At 41.0% G+C, this 24,761-nt stretch overlaps 1 pseudogene; it reads left to right on the top strand.

Annotated features, from left to right (window-relative positions):
• The window catches only part of LOC138886265 (probable indole-3-pyruvate monooxygenase YUCCA10), a 329,636-nt pseudogene that overhangs the window by 3,701 nt on the left and 301,174 nt on the right, over nucleotides 1-24,761 (top strand).

Genomic DNA, 24,761 nt, shown 5'->3' with positions numbered 1-24,761 from the left:
GTTTCACAATTCCTCTGTCTCTTAGAAAACAAGATGTTGGTAGAGCCTTGTGTGATTTAGGGACTAGTATAAATTTGCTTACATCCTCTTTATTTAAGCAACTCGGATTGGGGGTGCTTAAACCTACTACAATCACTTTGCAGTTGGCTGATAGATCACTAGTTATGCCAGAAGGAATTATTTAGGATGTGTTAGTTCGAGTGGGAAAGTTTATTCTTCTTGCTGATTTTATTGTTCTTGATTACGAGGCAGATGAGGAAGTACCTATTATTATGGGGTGACCATTCTTAGCTACTGGTGGAGCACTTATTGATGTTAGGGAAGGGAAGTTGAAGATGAGAGTTGGCAATGAGGAAATCACTTTCAATGTGTACAAGGAACTTAATCTCCCTAAGCATTATGAGGACTTTTGCATGATTACTGCGGTAGAACTGAAGGGGATACAACAAAGTCCTTATGCGAATTGTAGTGATTCATATGGGACAACTGAATTTGAGGAGGTGGTGTTGCAAGCTGAGTGTGTAAGGATGATAGAGAAAAGACTCGGAGATGAAAGAGGAAACCTTCTGAGAGTGTATAAAAAGGCTAGGCTTAATGGCAGAAAGAAGAAGAGAAAGCGCCCAGCCTGAACAGAGTAGCAGTGTTGTGCCGCGACGATAATTCAGGCGCTTGTTGGGAGGCAACCCATCTTTACTATTTTCTTTTAGTTTTTTTTTCTTTTCTTATTATTGTTGTAGTATTTGTTTTTATTTTGTAGGATTATAAGAATAGGAAGCGCAGCCATTGGAAGAGTGCAAAAGCGAGTTAGATGGTGAGAACTAAGTGTGGGGTGCAACACAAAGGACAATGCCTAGGGGAAGTCTGAGTACCTCGTGAGCTGCTATTGCTTCGGCCTCTGGCTTACCAGGGAGTCTCTTTACCCTCTTGTTATTTATAGTGTGCATTGAGGACATTGCACAATTTTAAGTGTGGGGCGGGGATATTGTTTGGGTGAGTTTCTGTGCTAGCATAGCTTAGTACTCGTTCTTAGTGTAGAGTTTTTGTTTAAAAAAAATAGAAAATTGGACTTTTCCCAACGATGGATCTCCTAAACAGTTTTCTTGAGGGATTAAGGTCCTCAGAAAAGCACAAAAAGATTTTCTTAGCTTTGAGTAGTTAGTAAATATAATCTATTAGGCAATAATCCCCCTTGGTTTTTCTTTGGCCATCGGTTCTTTTCCAAGGGATGAATTTTTGAAGCGGGTATTAGTTTTTCTTTTTTGAGTAGTGTAGCATGTAAAGACTCAGACTAAATTCAGTATATTCTGTGACTTGCTTGATATTAACAGAGTTAGACCTGAGCATGTGGATTATAACTTTCTCCATGAATTTGTGCGGACTGTTTTTGCCTTTATAAGTTGAATAGCTTCTTCGTGACGCTTAGGCTCATTGTCTTGACTCCTATGCTAATTGTTGTGCTGAGTGCATTAAAAATTGGGACTTAACTCAGTATTTGCTTTGATTGAAAGTTGAAATGTAGTCATCCTAAGTGAATCAAGTGCCAATGTGTGGTGAGAGTTTTTGTATAAGTCTCGTGTTGTACATTTGTGTCTAGAACTTTCCCGGTATGTGAGTTGAAGCGAAATCCTAGGTTCTGCTCGGTTTGAAATATGATTTTAGGCCTTCTTTGATCCTTTTGAACTATAATGCTACCACAAATCAAATATATCCCTAGTTAACCCTTTTGACCATATATACTTTTATTTGGCACCCACATTACAAGCCTATACCCTTTTTGTTTTTAATTAACATTGTTTTGATCCTTTACCTCTTAAGGCACTGTAATTGTAAAATAAGCGCTAAAAGAAGTAAGAATGGACTGAGTGTGTGGTGGCTTTTGAGTGGAACCAATAAAAGAAAGAAGGGGGCACTTATTTTGTAAAATAATACACCACTAGCGAAATTTGGAAAAGAAAAATATGAAAAAAAAGATAGGGAAAAGTGAATAAATTGTTGTTCTATTCTTGCTAGTGGGGTATACAATAAGGTAGTGCTTAAAGAAAAAGGGAACTTTGTTGGGAGTAATTTTTGTTGAAAAATGGAAGTTGGGATTGAAGAGTTTTCCCTCAAAGTTGATTATGTGATGTGTTAAAGTGCTTAGAAGGGTGAACTACTATCACAACCCGGATTTTTCCACCATCGGGAGTCATGATGGAGCCTACTAATAGGAGCTAGGCAAGCCAATTAATTTGATACTTCTCTTAACAACATCAACAATATAAAGAAAGACGAGACAATTAATACAAAGCGGAAGACTCAAAACATAAATAACTGAAACCAAGTACGGAAGCTCAAATACACCTCTACCCGGATCTGGTGTCACTAACTCACGAACTTCTACAGAATGCTAAATACAAAGTCTGAATAAAATACAGTACTGTCTGATCTGATACAAAGGAAATCAAACGAAAAACAAAGATAAGAGAGACTCCGGGCCATGCGGACGTCAGCAAGGCTACCTCGGAAATCTCTGGACTGAAGTCAGCTCCCAATGCTCCTATAGCTGTCCAAAAGCTCCACGGTCATGCTCCTATCCCGGCAAGGGAAAAAGGAATATTAAATCAACTATCCCGGCAAGGGAGATCCAGCTATAACCAATCCTATTCAATTTCTACTTAGCACAGTTAAAAACCAATACTCAGTATCAAGGATCATCAAACAAGTCTTTCATAGAATAAATTAAGAATACACAATTATCAATTTAAAACCCACGGTCATGCTCGACACCAACATATGGATACTCATCACCATGCCCATACGTCGTACTCAACACATAACAAGTAGCAGTTATAACTCAACTCCTAATCCTTCAAGCTAAGGTTAGACCGAACACTTACCTCAACTTCCACGGCCGAATCAATCCACAATAATCACCTTCCCTCTCGAATTCGGCTCTAACTCAGTCAAATCTATGCAATAACGACTTTATAATATCAATATAAGCTAAACAAATCAAACCCAACGCCTAAATATAGATTCCCAACCTTTCTTCCCAAAATTCCAAAAATCGACCTCGGGCCTGCTTGGTCAAAACACGAGGTTCAAACCAAATTCCGGTCACCCATTCACCCACGAGCCCGAATATATAATTTGCTTTCAAGTTCGACTCCAAAACGAGGTCTAATTCAAGAAAAAAATTAAAATCTCTAACCCTACCCAATTCTCTAATTATCTACCTATTTTCACATGTTTTAGGCCTAGGAATTCAAATGATATTGATGGAAAATGAAGAAAACGAGTTAAGCAACACTTACCTAAGAAACTTTGGTGAAGAAATTCTCCAAGAATCGTCCAAGAGCTTTGAAGAAGAGAGGATTTGTGAAAAATGGGGAATTTCTCGTAAGTGTTCTGTTTTGAGACTTTTAAAGGACTGGGAGAAATTGCCCTATGCGATCGCGAAGAAGGTAGTGCGATCGCATAGGGTAAGGAGGAGCTGGTCATTGCGATCGCGGAAGGGCTGCTGTGAACGCATAGAAGAAAAGGATGTGCATTCCAGGTTTGGACTTAATGAAATGCGAACACGGATTAAAGGTTGCATTCGCATTGAAGGATCTGGCTAAGCTATGCAATCGCGGATGAATCTATGAGGTCACGCAGAACAAATGTGGGGCACCTGAAGGATTACTCTATGCGATCGCAATGCAACCTATGCGATCGCATAGAACTGGATACCAGAACATCAGAATTGAAACTTCTGCAATTTTTCTAAGGACAAAACCACTCTGTAACACCTCTGAAAAACACTCGAGCCCTCGGGGCTCCTAACCAAACACACACACTAACTCAACAACATCCTACATACTTAACCATGCGATTAAATCGCCAAAATAACATCATAAACGAGGAATCAAACCTCAAAATCATCACTTTTTCATCAAACTTCATAAACTTTCAAACTTAGAGTTTTAGGTCCGAAACACGTCAAATGACGTCCGATTTCAACCAAATTTCACAGGAAGCGCTTAAACCACATATAAGACCTGTACCGCGCACCGAAACTAAAATATGGGCCCGATACCAAAACGTTCTAATAAATCTTCATTTCAAATTTTCATATTAAATTTCAGAAAATAATTTCTTTCAAAAATTCATTTCTCGGGCTCGGGACCTCGGATTTCGATTCCGGGAATACGCCCGAGTCCCATATTTTTCTACAGACCCTCTGGGACCGTCAAATCATGGGTCCGGGTCCGTTTACCCAAAATGTTGACCAAAGTCATCTTTTAACCATTTTAAAGCCACAATTTATCAAATTGCACATAATTTAATACATAAGCTTTCCCGGCTACACACCCGGACTGCGTACGCAAATCGAGGCAACTAAAGGTGAGGTTTTCAAGGCCTCGGAAGCACGGTAAAAGGGAGAAAAATGGTGATGACCCTTTGGGTCATTACATTCTCTACCTCAAACAACCGTTCGTCCTCTAACAGACAAAAGAAAGAAGTACCTGAGTCGAGAAATAGATGAGGATAACGGCTCCGCATATCAGACTCGGACTCCCAGGTCGATGCCTCAGGAGGCTGACCTCTCTACTGAACACGAACCGAAGGAAAATGCTTCGACCTCAACTAGCGAACCTTCCAGTCTAGAATAGCTACTGGCTCCTCCTCATAAGATAAGTCCTTGTCGAACTGGACAGTGCTGAAATCTAACACGTGGGATGGATCGCCGTGATATTTCCGAAGCATGGACACATGAAACACTGGATGTATAGCTGATAAGCTCGGTGGTAATGCAAGTCTATAATGGACCAATGAACCTAGGGCTAAGCTTGCCCTTCTTCCCAAATCTCATCACGCCCTTCATAGGCAACACCCGGAGCAATACCTGCTCACCCACCATGAAAGCCACATCTCGAACCTTACGATCTGTATAGCTCTTTTGCCTGGACTGAGCTGTACGAAGCCTATCCTGAATGACCCAGACCTTATCCAAGGCCTCCTGAACCAGATCTGTACCCAATAACCGAGCCTCTCCCGGCTCAAACCATCCAACTGGAGACCGACATCATCTACCATACAAGGCCTCATAAGGAGCCATCTGAATGCTGGACTGGTAGCTGTTGTTGTAGGCGAAATCTGCTAAAGGCAAAAACTGGTCCCACTAGCCTCCAAAATCAATGGCACAGGCTCGGAGCATATCCTCTAGAATCTGAATAGTCCTCTCGGACTGACCGTCCATTTGGGGATGAAATGATGTACTCAACTCAACCTAGGTGTCCAACTCTCGCTGAACCGCTTTCCAGAAGCGTGAGGTAAGCTGCGTACCTCGGTCTGAAATGATAGATATAGGCACCCCATGAAGGTGAAAAATCTCCCTGATATAGATCTCAGCTAATCTCTCAGACGAATAAGAGACTGCCACAAGAATGAAATGCGCTGACTTGGTCAGCCTATCAACAATGACCCAAACTGCATCGAACTTCCTCCGAGTCTGCGGGAGCCCAACAACAAAATCCATAGTGATCTGTTCCCACTTCTCGGGAAGCTTAATCCTCTGAAATAAACCACTAGGCCTCTGATGCTCACACTTAACCTGCTGACAATTCAAACACCGAGCCACATAGGCAACGATATCCTTCTTCATTCTACGCCACCAATAATGCTACCGCAAGTCCTGATACATCTTCGCGGTGCCTGGATGAATAGAGTACCGGGAGCTATGGGCCTACTCTAAAATCAACTCTCGAAGCCCATCCACATTAGCCACACAAACTCGACCCTGCAATCTCAAAACTCCATCATTACCTAAGGTAACCTGCTTGGCACCTCCACGTTGCACTGTGTCTCTAAGGATACACAAATGGGGATCATCAAATTGCCGATCATGGATACGCTCCCATAATAAAGAACGAGCGACCGTGCAAGATAATACTCGGCTAGGCTAAAAAATATCCAACCTCACAAATCGATTGGCCAAAGCCTGAATGTCCAAAGCAAGCGGTCTCTCACCGACCAAAACATAAGCAAGACTGCCCATACCGGCTGACCTCCTACTCAAGGCATCGGCTACCACATTGGCCTTTTCCGGGTGATATAGGATAGTGATGTAATAATCTTTTAACAACTCCAACCACCTTCTCTACCTCAAATTCAACTCCTTTTGCTTGAACAAATATTGAAGACTCTTATGATCCGTGAACACCTCACACGCCACGCCATACAAATAGTGCCTCCAAATCTTCAATGCGTGAACAATGGCTGCCTAATCAAGATCATGAACCGGATAATTCTTCTCGTGGATCTTCAACTGCCTCGAAGCATAGGCAATGACCTTGCCATCCTGTATCAACACTACACCAAGTCCAATACGAGATGCATCACAATAGACTATATAAGGCCCTGAACTTGTGGGCAAAACCAATATCGGTGCCATAGTCAGAGCTATCTTGAGCTTCTGAAAGTTCGCCTCACACTCACCCGACCATATGAACTGGGGCCCCTTCTGGGTCAACTTGGGCATCGGGGCTGCAATAGATGAGAACCCCTCTACGAACCAACGATAGTAGCCTGCCAATCCCAAGAAACTCCAAATCTCTGTGGCTGATGCTGGTCTAGACCAGTTCTTGACTGCCTCAATCTTCTTCGGATCAACCTGAATACCCTCTGCTAATACAACATGACCCAGAAATGCAATTGAGCTCAACCAAAACTCCCACTTGGAGAACTTATCGTATAACTGACTACCCCTCAAGGTCTGAAGAGCCACTCTAAGATGCTGCTCGTGCTCCTCCCGACTGCAGGAATATATCAAAATATCATCAATGAAGACTATCACGAACGAGTCCAAATAAGGCTTGAACACTCGGTTCATCAAATCGATAAAGGTTGCTGGGGAATTGGTCAACCCAAATGACATAACCAAGAACTCGTAATGCCCGTACCGAGTGCGGAATGCTGTCTTAGAGACATCGGATGCCCTAATCCTCAACTGATGGTAGCCAGATCTCAAGTCAATCTTTGAAAATACCATGGCACCCTGAAGCTGATCGAACAAATCATCAACCCTCGCAGTGGATACTTATTCTTAATTGTAACCTTGTTCAATTGCCAGTAATCAATGCACATTCTCATCGAACCATCCTTTTTCTTAACAAACAACACCGGCGCACTCCACAGCGGAAAGCTGGGTCTAATGAAACCCTTCTCAAGCAAGTCTTGCAATTGCTCCTTCAACTCTTTCAACTCTGGCGGGGCCATGCGATATGGTAGAATAGAAATGGGCTGAGTGCCCGGAGCCAAATCGATGCAGAAATCAATATCCCTATCAGGTGGCATCCTTGGCAAGTCTGATGGGAAAACCTTAGGAAACTCACGAACCATGGGCACAGAATCAATAAAGGGAATCTCAGCACTGGAATCACGAACATAAGCCAAGTAGGCCAAACACCCCTTCTCGACCATATGTCGAGCCTTCACATACGGAATAAGACTGCGGGTAGAATGACCAGGAGTCCCTCTCCACTCTAAACGGGGCAAATCCAATAAGGCTAAAGTCACAGTCTTGGCATGACAATCCAAGATCACATGATATGGGGACAACCAATCCATCCCTAATATAACGTCGAAATCCACCATATCTAAGAGCAACAAATCAACACGGGTCTCAAGACCCCTAAAGACCACAACACATGAACGATGAACCCGATCAACCACTATAAAACCACCCACTGGTGTAGATACATATACAGGAATAGTTAAGGCCTCATTAGGCATAACCAAGTAGGGTGAAAAAGAGGACGACACATATGAATACGTAGATCCAGGGTCAAATAGCACTGAAGCATCTCTATCACAGACCAAAATAGTACCTGTAATAATAGCATCACATGACTCAACCTCTGGCCTGGCTGGCAAAGCATAACATCGGGGCTAGGCCCCACCTCCCTGAATCACATCCCTAGGACGATCGGCTGCTAGCTGACCCCTACCTCCGGCGGTCTGAGCTCCACCTCTATGACCTCTACCTCCACCTCTACGTCCTCTACCCCTGCCTCTAGCTGGTTGGGCAGGTTGTGGAGCAACTGGTGCCTGAATTATAGGACGAGGACCATACTGCTGAGAACTACTCGAAGCTCGAGGGAAAAATCTAACAATGTGACTCTGGTCACCACAACCATAACAAGCCCTCGGCTGCAGAGACTGCTGGACCTGTCGACCTGAATGTCCTCCCCTGAAGCTCTGAAGTAGGGGTGCACTGATGGGAGCTGGTGGTGCACTGAAGGACTGCTGCTCAGCATAATATGGCTGAGAACCACTACCACCTGGAGTACCATGAGTGACCTGGAGAGCTGACTGAAAGGGCCTAGGAGGATGGCCTCTACCATACGAATCTCTACCTCCAAACGAGGTACCACTAAATCTGCCTGAATGACGGGGCCAATTAACTCTGCGGCTGGACGCGTCCGTCAATGAACCTCTTCACTCCCTCTCTCAGTGGGAAGCATGATAAGAGCATGATGAGCCAAGTCGATAAATCTGGTCTCTTATTGAGTAACAATCATAGAAGCTGGAGATGCTCGAACTGTCTCCGATAGGCCTCTCTCAACAGGGAGAAACTTCTCCATAAATAACTCTGAAAACTACTCCCAAGTCGAGGCTGATGATTTAACTGGTATAGCCAATCAATAATCTTTCCAACAGGTCTCGGTAGATCCAGGCAAACGAAAAGTAGCAAAATCAACCTCATTGGTCTCCCTGATCCCCATATTCCTGAGAACCTCATGATAGTGGTCTAGATAATCCGGGGACCCTCAGTAGATGCACCGCTGAATGTAATAGTGAAGGGCTTGGTGAATCTGTCCAATCTTCGTAAAGCCTCCAAAGACGTCACTGATCTAACACCGGTCTATGCTGTTGTTTGGCTGAAGAAGCGGTACGTGACCTCACCATTCGCTATAGGATAGAGTAGAAATTCAATCAGTATTGAGGAAACAGAACCGCACGACAAGAAAGAACAGATGTGAAGTTTTCCTAACTCAGTAGCCTCTGCGGGATAAATATAAACGTATTCATACTGATCCCTCAGACTCTACCGAGCTTGTCCGTGAGTTGTGAGACCTAAGTAACCTAGTGCTCTAATACCAACTTATCACGACCCGAATTTTTCCACCATCGGGAGTCGTGATGGCGCCTACTAATAGGAGCTAGGCAAGCCAATTAATTTGATACTTCTCTTAACAACATCAACAATATAAAGAAAGACGAGACAATTAATACAAAGCGGAAGACTCAAAACATAAATAACTAAAACCAAGTACGGAAGCTCAAATACACCTCTACCCGGATCTGGTGTCACTAACTCACGAACTTCTACAGAATGCTAAATACAAAGTCTGAATAAAATACAGTACTGTCTGATCTGATACAAAGGAAATCAAACGAAAAACAATGATAAGAGAGACTCCGGGCCATGCGGACGTCAGCAAGGCTACCTCGGAAATCTCTGGATTAAATTCAGCTCCCAATGCTCCTACAGCTGTCCAAAAGCTCCTACTCCAGTACGGTGATTTGTGCAAAAAGATGCACAGAGTGTAACATCATCACAGCCGACCCCATGTGCTGGTAAGTGTCTAGCCTAACCCCGGCGAGGTAGTGACGAGGCTAGGACTAGACTCCAGATAAACCTGGGCAGTTATATAATATACGGAAAAGAAATAGCAGGTAATAACAAGTAAACTGGGGAGGGTAAACATGCTCTGGGGACAACAAATAAAAATAAAATATCAGAGATAAAAGAGTAAACATCTACAATCTAGCTTCTAACACAGAATAAAGGAAATAAGACAACTTTCATGTTCAATTCATCTTGTTGGAGGCATGCAACCCGATCCCATTTCATCATATTTCGTGGTAGGCGTACCACCCGTTCCCATTTCAATCAATATCTTGTGGTAGGCGTACCACTCGCTCCCATTTCAATGTCATTTGTGGTAGGCGTACCACTCGCTCCCATTTCAATATCATTTGTGGTAGGCGTACCTCTCGCTCCCATTTCAATATCATTTGTGGTAGGCGTACCACTCGTTCCCATTTCAATATCATTTGTGGTAGGCATACCACCCGTTCCCATTTCAATATCATTTGTGGTAGGATTACCACTCGCTCCCATTTCAATATCATTTGTGGTAGGCGTACCACCCGCTCCCATTTCATTATCATTTGTGGTAGGCATACCACCCGCTCCCATTTCTTTCAACACATTACACAATATAATCCCGGCAAGGGAAAAAGGAATATTAAATTAACTATCCCGGCAAGGGAGATCCAGCTATAACCAATCCTATTCAATTTCTACTTAGCATAGTTAAAAACCAATACTCAGTATCAAGGCTCATGAAACAAGTCTTTCATAGAACCAATTAAAAATACACAATTATCAATTTAAGACCCACGGTCATGCTCGACACCAACATATGGATACTCGTCACCATGCCCAAACGTCGCACTCAACACATAACAAGTAGCAATTATAACTCAACTCCTAATCCCTCAAGCTAAGGTTAGACCGAACACTTACCTCAACTTCCACGGCCGAATCAATCCACAACAATCGCCTTCCCTCTCGAATTCGGCTCCAACTCAGTCAAATCTATGCAATAACGACTTTATAATATCAATATAAGCTAAACAAATCAAACCCAATGCCTAAATATAGATTCCCAACCTTTCTTCCTAAAATTCCAAAAATCGACCCCAGGACCACTTGGTCAAAACACAAGGTTCAAACAATTTGCTACCCACGAGCCCGAATATATAATTTGCTTTCAAGTTCGACCCCAAAACGAGGTCTAATTCAAGAAAAAATTAAAAGCTCTAACCCTACCCAATTCTCTAATTTTCTACCTATTTTCACATGTTTTAGGCCTAGGAATTCAAATGATATTGATGGAAAATGAAGAAAACGAGTTAAGAAACACTTACCCAAGAAACTTTGGTGAAGAAATGCTCCAAGAATCGTCCAAGAGCTTTGAAGAAGAGAGGATTTGTGAAAAATGGGGAATTTCTCGTAAGTGTTCTATTTTGGGACTTTTAAAGGACTGGGCAAAATCCTATGCGATCGCAAAGAAGGTAGTGCGATCGCATAGGGTAAGGGGGAGCTAGTCATTGTGATCGCGGAAGGGCTGCTGCGAATGCATAGAAGAAAAGGCTGTGCATTCCAGGTTTGGACTTAATGAAACGCGAACACGGATTAAGGTTGCGTTCGCATTGAAGGATCTGGCTAAGCTATGCGATCGCGTAGAACAAATTTGTGGCACCTGAAGGATTACTCTATGCGATCGCAATGCAACTTATGCGATCGCATAGAACTGGATACCAAAACATCATAACTGAAACTTCTGCAATTTTTCTAAGGCCAAAACCACTCCGAAACACCTCCGAAACACTCCCGAGCCCTCGACGCTCCTAACTAAACACACACGCTAACTCAACAACATCCTTCGAACTTAACCATGAAATCACCAAAATAACATCATAAACGAGGAATCAAACCTCAAAATCATCACTTTTTCATCAAACTTTATAAACTTTCAAACTTATAGTTTTAGGTCCGAAACACGTCAAATGACGTCCGATTTTAGCCAAATTTCACAGAAACATCTTAATACACATATAAGACCTGTACCGGGCACCGAAACCAAAATATGGGCCCGATACCAACACGTTCTAATAAATCTTCATTTCAAATTTTCATATTAAATTTCAGAAAATAATTTCTTTCAAAAATTTATTTCTCGGGCTCGGGACCTCGGATTTCTATTCCGGGAATACGCCTGAGTCCCATATTTTTCTACGGACTCTCCGAGACCATCAAATCACGGGTCCGGATCTGTTTAACCAAAATATTGACCAAAGTCAACTTTTAACCATTTTAAAGCCACAATTTATCAATTGCACATAATTTAACACATAAGCTTTCCCGGCTACGCGTCTGGACTGTGCACACAAATCGAGGTAACTAAATGTGAGGTTTTCAAGGCCTCGGAAGCACGGTAAAAGGGAGAAAACCGGTGATGACCCTTTGGGTCGTCACAACTACTATTCCTAAATATATCCTACCCATCCTTTAGCCCACATTATAACCATGAAAAGTCCTAATTGATTTGAGATCGAGCAAGCCTATATTAGTAGAGATTTACATTAAGGGAAAGCATATGGTACCTTTTGTGCACATGTTAACTTCATTGAGAGAGTCAGAGAATTCTTCTAATGTTTTGAAGTCCTTAAATTACGTTCAAATTTTATTTGAGTGTGCATACTATCTTAATCGATTTTTTGGTGAGGGCACATGTTTCATGATGGATATGCGACTTTATTAAACTTTTTAGTCATAGTGAGTAAGTTGGCCTGAAAGTAGTTATCCGAAGGAGTTAATTTCTGAGGTTGAGATGTCCCGAATGTGCTATTTGATTGGTTTGAATTGTTCAATAGCGTACTTGGCAGGTGTGAGCACGTGATTTTTGCCCTATATGAATTACTCCCATAAATTCAAAATAAAATAATTTTCTATTATTTGTAATTTTGTGAATTTTTGTGGCATTATTTTGTTACTATTTGCATATTGTCTGTGCATCTTAATTTTGTTTAACCAATGAAAAATACAAAAAAATACGTCGCATTTGCATTTAGGATTTAATTCTACATTTTAGAATTAATTAGTAAATTAGTTGTTTTATAAAAATGAAAAAAAATCACAAATAGTTTAATTTGCACTTTGTAATATTAATTTTGACTTTTGTGTAGTTTTTCTTTTAATTTGTTTTTAAATTAATTGTGATAATTATCATTTAGGTTTAATTAGTGTTTTTTTAGGTTAATTAGGTTCTAGGGATTAATTAAGATTTTAACTTAATGTTGAAAAAAAAGAGAAAAATTAGAATGAAGAAAATTGAAAGGAGATATAAAAAGAAATGACAGTTCAGTTTTTTGGGCTGTTTTAATTTAACTCCCAAGCCCAATGCCCTTTCACCCGTTCAAAATCCAGCCCGATTCTCCCAATACCCGGTCCAATTTCGTCTCCCAACCAAACGACACCGCTTTAACTCGGCAAATTTGGGACTTTCAATTTGTTTCATCCAACAGCCCCAGAACTGTCTCTCTTCCTCATTAAAAATGTCTGAAAAACCTCAGAGACACTCAGTTCACTCCAAATCCCTAGACATTTCGTCTCTTCTGTAACAAAGCCCTAATCCGCCATTGTTACAGTGTTCCAGCTCCAAATCACCCCAAACTCTTCCTCCACAACACCCACTCACCCTTGACCCCTAAGCTATCACCATAATTCCTCAAATTCTCACCAAATCGGGTCAATTCCAGATCTAAAAGAAGGAAAAGAAGAAAGATAAAATCTCCCCAAATCTTCGAGCTTCAGAGAACGATTAGGGCTGAAGTTGCCATTGGTCGCTTGTTCTCGACGAGAACACTCGATTGATGCCGATTTTGGGTCAAATCGAAGACCGCTTGAGTTTTTTCAAGTTCGTCCATTTGCAAAAAGGTATTTCAGATCCTTCTTCTATTTCTCTTAGTCGTTCAGTTGCAGTTCATGCCCTATTTGCTCCATCTCTTCTGCTCTCTATTATTTTCTTCCTCGTTCTAAGTCAGCTATGCCTGCATGCTTAAAACTTGAGAGTTATTGTTTCATGTTTGTTTTAAGTTTATTAGTTCCGTCGTCTTTATATCATTATGTTTCTCTCTTGTTTAAGTAAATTCTGAGTCTGTGGGGGGGGGGGGTAATTTCCTTTAACCCATTAGTCTTTTGAGTTTGATTTTGGTTTGGGCCTTGTTGATCCGAGGCCCAAAGGAAAAGGGGAAGAACTTATTTGGTAAAACCCAGGTTGGCTGGGTATTTGGGTTAGCTTGACCCAGTTGGTTTTAATGGTAAATGTCAAGGGTATGGAGGTTAGTTTAGGAATTTGGCTTGAGGAATCTTTAGTGTAACTAAAAAGGAAGCTTCCTAGAAGCTGGGGAGGGGGACTGTCTTGTAAATATGATAATTAACTAAGGTTAGTTAAGCTTAAATGAAAATTGGGGAAGGGCTGAAATGAAAATCTAATTTCTCTATTGTTGCCCTATTGCCTTGCCTATAAAGGCTCATTTCCTTTCCATTCAAGGAAGAGTTTAGTAGATAAGAACTTCATAGATTAAGAGATAAAAAATAGAGAAAAGACAAAAACCGGCTAGATTTCCAAAATAAATCACTATTCCATTTAACATATTCTTTGATTTTTGAGTTTTTGATTTCTGAAATGGTGTCTGATTCTGGGGTTTGAATTGATCTGAATTTGAGTCATGGAAAGAGTTTTAGCTTAAAATTTTTGCTGGTTGAACACTGTTTTATTGGTTTCATCTTGGGTTAATTTCACTCTTTCAAGTGATTGAATCTGAGGTCATATGCTGTGCTGTTTACCGCTACTACTCTCACTCCCTCTGTTATTTTTCTTTCCAGGTATTCCCTGACTCTATGAAAGATGAGATGCAAGTGTGAAAGTTGTAATTGCTTGAAGATTCTATAAATGAATATTGTTCCCTTAATCATAAATGTTAGTTATTTCTTAGTATTTCTGAAGTTAGTGTTGTAGTGTAACAATGATTAGCTTACCTGTTCTTTTTTGATATAGTAGTAATGTAATGTTTCCTAGAAAATCCATGCTGCATCCTGTCTTAATGGGAAACATGAGGTCTAATAGTCTATTGAGGTGTAAGTACTTCAGAACATTTGAGACCATTTTGTGTATGTGGACTATTGGTTTTGCTATCCATATCTAATTGTATAAATGTATTCATTCATGTGGTTAAACTCTGTTGCTTTCAACTCTTAAGTTATCATGTGGGTTTTTAAAGGGTTGAGGTGTATTCAATTGAAAAGGGTGATTATTTATTCTTGAAACTGAAGTCTTAGGACTGATATTCTAATTGGTGCACGTTCGTTGATGCTTAATAATTAAGTAGATGCATTTGCTTGAAAAATGAAGTTTGGCTTTGTTGAACATGCAAAGGTCTGGTTGTAAGTTTGAGTCGAAAGCATATGGATCATTAGGAATCACAAATTAAACCAAGTTTTCTTTCATGCTGGCTCAGTTTGTCAATTCACGTTTACATTACCAATATGATTTCATGATAAACAGAAGCCATAGTTTAGTTTTAAATTAACTTGTGGTCATTTGAATTGGGTGGATTAAGCATTGAGTTCGTTTGAGGTAATTGTAAATTAAGTCATATGTGCAATGTCATTGGGGCCAGTGGTTCTGGGTTCTTGAACCCTGAACCAGTGGTTCTAGGTTTGTTCCCCATCGGGAGGCACCAGTAGGAGGCAGGACTCTAGATCGAGTCCTTAAACTTGCAAGCATCGGATTATTTAAAGCAGGTTGAGTGAATCCAATTCCCAAGTTTTATAAAGCTAATTCGAAGCCCTCTATGCCTTTACTTGACCAATCGATCCCTTTGCCCACTATTGTTGTATTTGGCTTCTTTTATTATCTGATTTTATTACATGTTTGGGCCTAATGTGCTAAGTGTAGCTTTTACCGCTTTGATATTATCTGAATTGTATATATAAACTGGTACGAAACCCCTCTCTTCTCTCTCCTGAGGAGTGCATGCTGGTCGTGACTTCTTTCTGTTAGTGTCATATCCCAAATAGAACGAGGTTCGGACAAGTTGCAAAGCCGAATGATCTTTTGGTTACCGGTACGCTGCCCCCCCTCGGCTCGAGTTGTCCGCTCGGGTAAGCCAGGTCTTGAACAAATAAAACCAGGTTTTAAACCTAGTATAACAAGACCTCATGCCGGATCCCTAGTAGGAACGTTTGTTTGCATCATGTGCTTTTTGACTCTGGAGACTCAACACAGGGGTTGGGTCTGTCTAGGACAGGTGTACCCAAAAATGAAAAAGACCATCCTGATGCATCTTACTTACTACTTGTGCATTTATTTGCTTCGAATTTGCATGCTGACCGGCTTTTGAATAAAAAGAGAGAGTTTGGAATAGAAAATAGCAATGTGAGGGCTAAGGGAGGTAATTACCTGTTTTGAAAACCAATGTCCCAAAAAATACTGAAACTCTGCTGAAATTTTGAAAAAAAAAACAAAAAGAGAATTTTTATTGTTTTCAAGGAAAAAGAGAAAAAAAGTTGATTTTTTGTTTTGTCAAAATTGCCTGAACTACCCCAGTTTGATTCTCACCGGATGTGGGATACGTAGGCAACCCCCATCGGGGCCAGCTTCCTTTTTTGCAAAAATAGCCCAAAAAGAACAAAAATTTTATTTTTATTTGGAAATAAGTAAGGTGAAGCCATTCTTGTTTAAACTAGTCGAATGTCCCCAAAAGGACGCCAGAAGGCTGTTTTTGCAAGAACAACCACCTTTGGTCTTTTTTTTTTGACATTTTGGCTGGTTAGCAAGCACAACCTTAAAATCTTCTCCCCGGAAGTGTTGAAAGGCCGTATTTGTAAAGCCAGGTTTTTATTTTGAAATGAAAATTTGAAAAAAAAAAAGAAAAGAGAGAAAAATAGTGTTAACTTTGTTTTGAGTCAAGTGAGTCTTGATTTTGCTTAATCACCCTAATAAAATGTTCAGAATGAGCACGAGTCAAAGTTTGCCAATAATAGTCATGAATAAGATCCCTTTGGAGTTGCATATGTGGTGGGAGGATCTAGGTAAGTCAGAGCAAGATAAGGTCAATCTACATTTCTGAGGTCTCACCGGGTTGATGAAGATAAGGCCTAGAGGAGACATCATAAAGGCGTTGGTTACGTTTTGGGACCCAGCTCACAACGTCTTGCATTTCTCGAATTTTGAACTCACACCCACTTTGGAAGAGATAGTAGGTTATATGGGAAGTACTGAAGGTCTGAGGCATAAGTATCTGATCGCTCCAAGAGCTGTTAACTCTCACAAATTCATGGATTTGCTAAAGATAAGCAAGGGGGTCCCGTAATCCGAGTTGGAGGACGGTTTTTCAACTTTACATTTTGTATACTAGAGGTACGGGCATGTAGGAGGATTCAACAACCCGAAAAGCGGGGTTTGTAGCAAAGGGAACCGAGCAAAATGGGATGAGCACAGGCGTTTCGCTTTCATGGTATCTTTCTTAGGCCTCGTGGTGTTTCCCCAGAAAGATGGGAATATCGATCTGCGGGTGGCTGGAGTTGTCAAAGTCTTGATTACCAATGCCAAGAGCACCCTTGCCCCCATGATAGTATCTGAGATATACTAAGCTTTCACAGCTTGTAAAGCTGGGCAGATTTCTTCGAGGGATGCAATTTGCTACTACAAATGTAGATGATCAAACACCTGTATCACCACCCTCAGTATATGAGTTATGGGTCTGCAGAGAAACATTGCATTGAAGAGTTCGACACAAGGATTTCAGGGTTCAAGTTACCAGAGGGGTTTGGAGATTGGGTATCCCACCTTCGCTCCATCACTGCGAGGCAAATAGAATGGATACTGGGTTGGCTTCCTGTTGAAGAAATTGTATATATGCCCACCACTGGTCCTTACTTCCTCCTAGTGGGTCTTCGAGGTATTCAGCCTTACGCTCCCTACCGGGTGATGAGACAGTTGGGAAGGTGTCAGGTGATCACCCAGATGAAGATCTTAGTGTTTATGTGGTAGAGGTAAGCTCCGACGGCCAATTTCATGAAGAAACAGTTCGTTCTATTTGGAACGAGTGCCAGTATTTGACAGCGAACACTCGAGTGCGTGACCTATCTAGAGGTGAGGTCTCAACTGCCTATTTTGCCTGGTATAGAAAGAAGAACACTGCAAGGGCCGAACCAAAAAGACCAGCCAAAAAGTCTCACATTCAGGAATTCGTTGAGGCGTCGCAAGAACAGTGGGCTTGGTTGGCCAAGGAGAATGAGTACAGGGCAACAATAGGAAAGCTGGAAAAGCAAGTCAAAGAACTTCAATTCGAGAATAGCTTGCAAGCCACGGCGGATGAGGGTGAAAAGAAAAAGCTAGCCAAAGAAAATGAGGCCCTTCAAGCCTAGATTCAGAAAATGAAAATAGCAGCAGAAAATCCCACCAGAAGTGCCAAAGGTGAAAACTTATAGATAACATGAGGCAGAAAGTGGGTGAATATAGTTTTGATCTGAACAAAGTAGAGGGTGAAATAGCTAGGGCTCAAAGGCAATTGTCTAAAAATGCGGAGGAACGAGCGCACCTGGTTAAACAATTAGAAGAAAAGTATGACAATGAGGTTGCGGGGTTAAAGAAAAGGGTCATCACCATTGAGAACAAAATGATCAAACAGGCGAAAGACTTCAAGACTAAAAGAGAACATTGTTATACAGCAATGGCACATTTAGAAAGAGATTTGCAACAACTTCAAGAGTAGAATCAAGTAGCCGAACAAACTTTGGAAGCTAGGGCCCAGCAGATTGGCCGTTTGTTGCAAGAAAAGGGTGTCATAAGAGAGAGAGAGAGAGAGAGAGAGAGAGAGAGAGTTAGAAGGATCGCCGACTACATCGCGATGAAGTGCAGTAGTTGTGAGGATATGACTAGATCCATGTTCTTTGCCACCTTGATGACCTTTGTCCGCCGGATAATGGAAGATCTCTACCACCTCTAAGGGGATTTAGCACGTCGGCCCGCGGCGAGACCGAATGATGTCCCACGGGCCCCAGGAGTAGTTGAGGCACTGATGTATTCGTGATTTTTACTTGAGTCTGTATTTTCTTTCTGCTAGAGTCTGTCAGTTTGTTTTCGAGTTTGTATGTTCTTTCTGTTGGAGTATGTTAGTTTGTTATTGAGTTTGTATTTTTGTCTTTTCATCAGAGTCTGTTAGTTCTTTTTGAATCTATTAGATTCATTAGTCGTTGTAATCAAAACATTTGCGTTTTATGAAAATTTGAAAATCCCAAAAAATATTTTATTATTTTTATACTTATCCCCTAGAACTACGCTCGGTATGATTCATGCGGGATCATGATACGTAGGAAATCTTCATAGGATTCGACCATAACCAAAAGAAAGAAAAGAGAAAAAGAGAAGAGAGAAAAAAAGAGAAAAAAAAAGAGTAAAACAAAGAAGAAAAAAAAGAAAATAAAATAGAGAAAAAAAATAAGAAATCGTGGGGAGGAAACAATGGCAAAACAAGAGAGAGAAATAAAAGGGATAAAAACAAAGAGAAATCAAGCAGAGAAAGGCATGAGTGAAAGGAAATGAGAAGAAGTTGCAAATGTAAATAAGGAAAAGCTGGGAAATAAGGAAAAGCTGGGATGACGCAAGCAACCGATCAAATGCATAATAGAAACGGTTAACTACTTAGGTGCATTCATTCCCCAAATGTGCGGTTGCCTATCTGTTAAGTTCTAATCACTAACAAGTTTGTTGTTGACAATTCAGTACAGAAAGGTGGTTGGTTTGTGGTTCACTAAGTAGTAACTCCTCTCTGCAACATAAATTCAAAAGGCAATGGCGGACAACAACAAAATTGGGTTGTTGATACCGGTGCCCGAAAGTAGTTGGTTGAACAGGACGCTGGGTTGGCTAATGAGGTAAGGATGTTAAGACAATACATGACGGGCATGTATCAGGCCTGGATGACTAGGAAGGCACCAAACCCGCCACCACCTAGCTTTCTAGATGCTGCCTTTATCCAAACTCCGGGCACAAAGCCAGATGATCCTCCATACTCTCCAGATCCACCCACTTATCACAGCTTTCCTAACCGTCCTAGTAGCTTCATCACTCATCCTCCAATTACCTCTCCCCAAAATCGCCCTCATGTCACATCCACTATCCCCGATAATGAACACCCACTCAAAGCTCATGATGCTCGATATTACCCCTCAAAGGTTGCCTACAAGGTTCCCAACTGATACAAGTAGGGCCTGCGGGATGAGCCTCATGTTGAAAATGAAAAGTTCATAGGAAGAGAAGGGCGAGATGAGATACCCAGGAAGCTAAAAGGCATAGAACAATCCTTAAACAACAAGCAATGAATGGGAGACCAGGGTAACATGGCTTGCAAAGAATTGTCTGTGTCCCCTGACGTTCGCCTGCCCGTGGGTTTAAAGTGCCAAAATTTAACTTGTATGATGGGTGTGGAGATCCGGTAGCCCACCTCAGGGTTTATTGAAGTGAAATGAGAAGTGTTGGAGAGAAAGATGACTTGTTGATGGCATATTTCTGTAAGAGCCTGATTAGGGCAGCTTTGGAGTGGCATAATTTTCAAGATGTCGAGAACTGGCCTACATTGGGTGACATAGCTCAAGATTTTGTTCAACACTTTCCATATAAATTAGGCATTACCTAGACCTCTCCTCCCTATCTAAAATGGAAAAGAAGCCGGAGGAAAGCTTTAGGGAGTTTGGGCTCAAGTGGAGGGAGCAAGCTGCTCGAGTCAGTACCTTGATTGGTGAAGAAGAAATGGTTGAGCTTTTCTTACAAGCTCAGGGGCCCACCTACTTCAGTCATTTGATTCCGACCTTGGGTAAACCTTTCAATGATGTGTTAAAAATAGGGGAGCTAGTAGAAAAGGGAATCAAGTCTGGCAAAATCATGAGTTGTTCGACAGACATTCAGAACATCCCAGTAAGCTTGGGTGGAAGAAAGAGAAACAAAAAAGATGATCCGATGGGCCTTCTTGCTCAGTACTTCCAGCCTCGACATCGTCCCTGTGGATATCTTTGTGCCCTAGATGACCCTCCAATGCTACTTCTCTCCATAGAACTCCCAAAGTCGTACATCACTTTCCAAGTACCCTACTCCCCAAAATGCCTACCCACTCCCTCGAGCCTACCAAAATCCCTCTGGATCAGGTTTCCGACCCAATCAGGCATTTAAGAACGAGAGATTGCAGAAGAAGAAAACCTTCACTCCATTGGGAGAGTCATATGCCAGTGTGTTCCAAAGGTTAAGGAAATTGGACATGTTGAAGCCGATCCAGATAAAAATGTCAAACCCTCTTCCAAAGAAGTTTGATTTTTCTCAAAGGTGCGCATATTGCTTAGATGCCCCGGGGCATGACATAGAGAAGTGTTGGAATCTGAAGAATTCAATTCAAAAGCTTATTGATGCAAGCGACATTATCGTGCAAAATCCAAATGCAACATACACTAGACAAAGTCCGTCACCTATGCATAATGAGACGAATATGGTGGGTATGATTTATTTTGAAAAGGAATGTGAGAATTCTTCTAGGATCCTCGAAGGTCCACGTGCTACGAAGCTTTCAACGCTATCAGAGGTTGATCCTAAGAACGAGTAGGCAAAGAGAACCCAAAGACAATCTATTAAGAACAATGTGATGGAGACTTGCGAAGGTCCTAGTATTGTTGATGCAGAATTCAGTGGCTAAGATGTTGAGTTTGATGATTGGAAGGACGCTTTTTTATCGGTTAGCCAGGGAGGAGTTTTGGTAGTTTATTTGTTGTCATTTTTGCTGTCCGGGTTATTTCAGGATTGTAATCCGGATATTGTCTTGTGACTCAAACCCTTCTATCATTTTATTTTGCCTAGTTTGTTTAGTCATAGTAGCCCGTTTATTGTTGTCTAGGTTTGTTCTAGGTTTGTAACCCCAGTTTAGTTTGCTTGTTTTGTTGTCCAAACCCTTTCACCATCTGTCTAATGAAATTTTCTGTTTTCAGTGATTTCTAGTCATTTTCGTTTAGTTCTCTTTTCTTTTCATAGTTGTTTTTCTATTGACTCTAGTGACACGACAAGCACGCGTAATTCTCAACCTGGTTTTAAAAGTCAGTTTAATTACAAAGCAATGAAACAATATTGAAGATGTATGGGCATTTGAGGGAAATGAGTAAAGGCATTTTGAGATCACTTCAAGCCCGAATTGTGTGAAATTGGGGCAGATAGAATATAAAGAAACACTATTAAAATGCATCTTGCCATATCAGGTTGAAGCTAAAGGCAAATTTGCCCCAAATTGGTCGGGGTCGTTCGTGGTAATGAGAGTGATATCCAATGGTGCTTTGTATTTAACAGATGTAGAGGGAAAATGTGTGGATATGGTTATCAAGTCTAGCGCAATCAAAAGATGTTACAAATGTTTTCCTTGGTTTGCTTAACTGTGTTGTTTGTACTTGGCATATTTTGAAGATTGGAATGACGAAGGCATTTTGTTCTGCTATCTAAACACCTTATCCTTCTTATCCCTTTGAGCCTTGTTTATTTTCTTTCATACCCCTCTTTCGGAATCGGTAGCAAAGATCAGAAACACAAGCGTGAAAGATAAGTAAAGGAAAAGGAGAAAAGAAAAGAATGAAAAGGGAGAGAAGAAAAAAAGAGGAAGAAGAAAAGAAAAAAAAGAAGAAAAAGAGAAGAAAAAAAAACAACAAAACAACAAAAAGAGAAAAGGAAGAAAGAAAAGAAAAGAAGAGGAAGAGGAAGAAAAAGAAAAGAAAAATCACAACAACAAAGTAATTTCTATGACATGAACTACATTCAACCTGATTCCTTTTAAGGATACGTAAGCAGCCTCACGGTTCGGTCCTATCAAAATAAAAATCCGAAAGTCCCCAAGCAGGAAACTGGGGCAAAAGTTGTGATTGTTGTAAGAAATCTGGTTTCAAAAGTTTTAATTTTAAACCCATGTGAATTGTTTTGAGCCTTTGATACCCTTTCTTTCTAACCCCATCCAAAAGCCCGCATTACGATCTAAAAAAAAATTTCTGATCATTCTTCGAGAGATGCCACGTCGAGCAAATAGAGGTGATTCATGTCAGGGGCAACACTCCGGTCCAAGCAGTAAAAATAATGAAAATGAGAGAGTCTTATTGGTGAAAACCTTCACGGGCACCTTGAGGCGATTGCAAGTTGAGAGAAAGAACAAAATGAGAGAGGCTTGATGGGAAAACCCTTCGGGCACTACAAGTCGAAAAAGGATTGTGAATCAGATTGGATAATCAGAGCATTGAAGCCCAGTTTCACAGTTTGGGGTATAACAGGAGTTGAACATCAGACTTGCTTGACAGAATCGGCCATAGGTGCATGTCATGGTCATTAGAGTTGGTATCCACATCTGATAGGTTGCTACTTTGTAGTTTTCTTGTTAGGAATCATCTCTTTCCATTGTCCTTTACTTTGTTCCTTTTGTCTTGTTTACTTCCTCTTTCCGAGTCAGTTTGGTCATAACAAGTGAGAAATGATTTCAAAATTTGCCACCAGCTGTCTAGTTGCACAAAACGGGATCTGTCCAGCACATCAAAGTGTCATAAGTTAGGAAAGAACAACAAGCGCATTGAGTTGGTAACAATCAACATGCTCTGGGGTCCTTGTGAAATACAAAGGCTTGGTATATATCAATTCATGAAGAATGCAACAAATGGAGGGTTAGGGTGAATAGATCAAAGGTATTTTCTGTGATAAGATTGACAAAGAAAGTGGTCAACCAGTGACAAGCAAGGTCTTCCAAATAGAAATCAAAGTTATCATGGCAAGTGAATGAGCAATAGACCTCAAGGACAAATCTAGTGGTTTAAGTTAAGAAAGAACAGCATACACACTGAGTGGGTGGCAATTGACATGCTTTGGGATTCACGTGAAACACACAAGTTTTGTAAATGGCGGTTTATGAGCAATGCAACAAATAAAGGGTATTGGGTCTGAACGGAGAAGAGGTATTTTCTGTGATAAGGGTGACAGAGAAAGTGGTTAGTCAATGAACAAACAAGGTCTTCGAGTGGAAATCAAAGTGATCATGGGAAGTGAAGGAGTAAACGCCCTCAAAGTCAAGGCCACAAACCAACCACCATACTTTTAAACTGACAAGATTTTTCTTTGACTGAAACAGGGGCAGAAAATTTCATTTCTTTCGGAGAAACCCTCCGTAAGGAAAGGCAGGCACCAAATAGGTTTGACCATAAATTTTCAGGACCCTCCTGGAAATGGGACCTAATTTAAAAATCAAAAAAATTATAAGTAGCAAAATCTAGCATAAATGTACCCCAAGGAATATAAGTTGGTTTCAAAGTGTGCATGTTTAAGATAGGATTCAATTAGGAGTTTTCAAGACCCTCCTGGATAATGGGACTTAGCTTTAAGACTTCCATTAGACAACAAGATTTAGTGTAAGCTATGTTGTAGGGTAATATAATTTAGCCGTAAAATTGTCACTCTTAAGATAAAACTTGACTTTTGATTTTTAGAACCCTCCTGGATAATGGGGAGTAGTTTAAGACCCTCTTAGATAACAAGATTTAGCAAAAGTCACACCTTTAGAAGATATAACTTAGATTTAAAATTGTCGTTTAATTAAGAGTTGTCAGGACCCCCTGGATAATGGGGCCTAGCTTTCAAATTCTTAGTAATATTTGGTAATATGATTCAGTTTAACACTCACATATGTGCTCAACTACCAAATTGGGGCAAAAAAAATTTCTTTGTTTTCTCTATTTTTGTTGAAATCAGGTACCCACTTGGAGAACAGGCAAAAGCAGTTCAAGTTCAGCAGTCAGGCGCCCACCTGGAGAGCACGGGAATACAATTCAAGTTCAGCAGTCAGGCACCCACCTTAAGAGCACAATAATACAATTCAAGTTTAGTAGTAAGGCGCCCACCTGGAGAGAACAGGAATACAATTCAAGTTCAGCAGTGAGGCGCCCACCTGGAGAGCACGGGAATACAATTCAAGTTCAGCAATCAGGCGCCCACCTGGAGAGCACGGGAATACAATTCAAGTTCAGCAGTCAGGCACCCACCTGGAGAGCACGGGAATACAATTCAAGTTCAGCAATCAGACGCCCACCTAGAGAGCATGGA

The sequence above is a fragment of the Nicotiana sylvestris genome, chromosome 2, assembly GCF_000393655.2.
Source record: "Nicotiana sylvestris chromosome 2, ASM39365v2, whole genome shotgun sequence".
In the NCBI taxonomy this organism is placed as follows: Eukaryota; Viridiplantae; Streptophyta; class Magnoliopsida; order Solanales; family Solanaceae; genus Nicotiana; species Nicotiana sylvestris.
The sequence above is the reverse complement of the archived record's forward strand: the minus strand, read 5'-3'. Positions and strand labels throughout refer to the sequence as shown.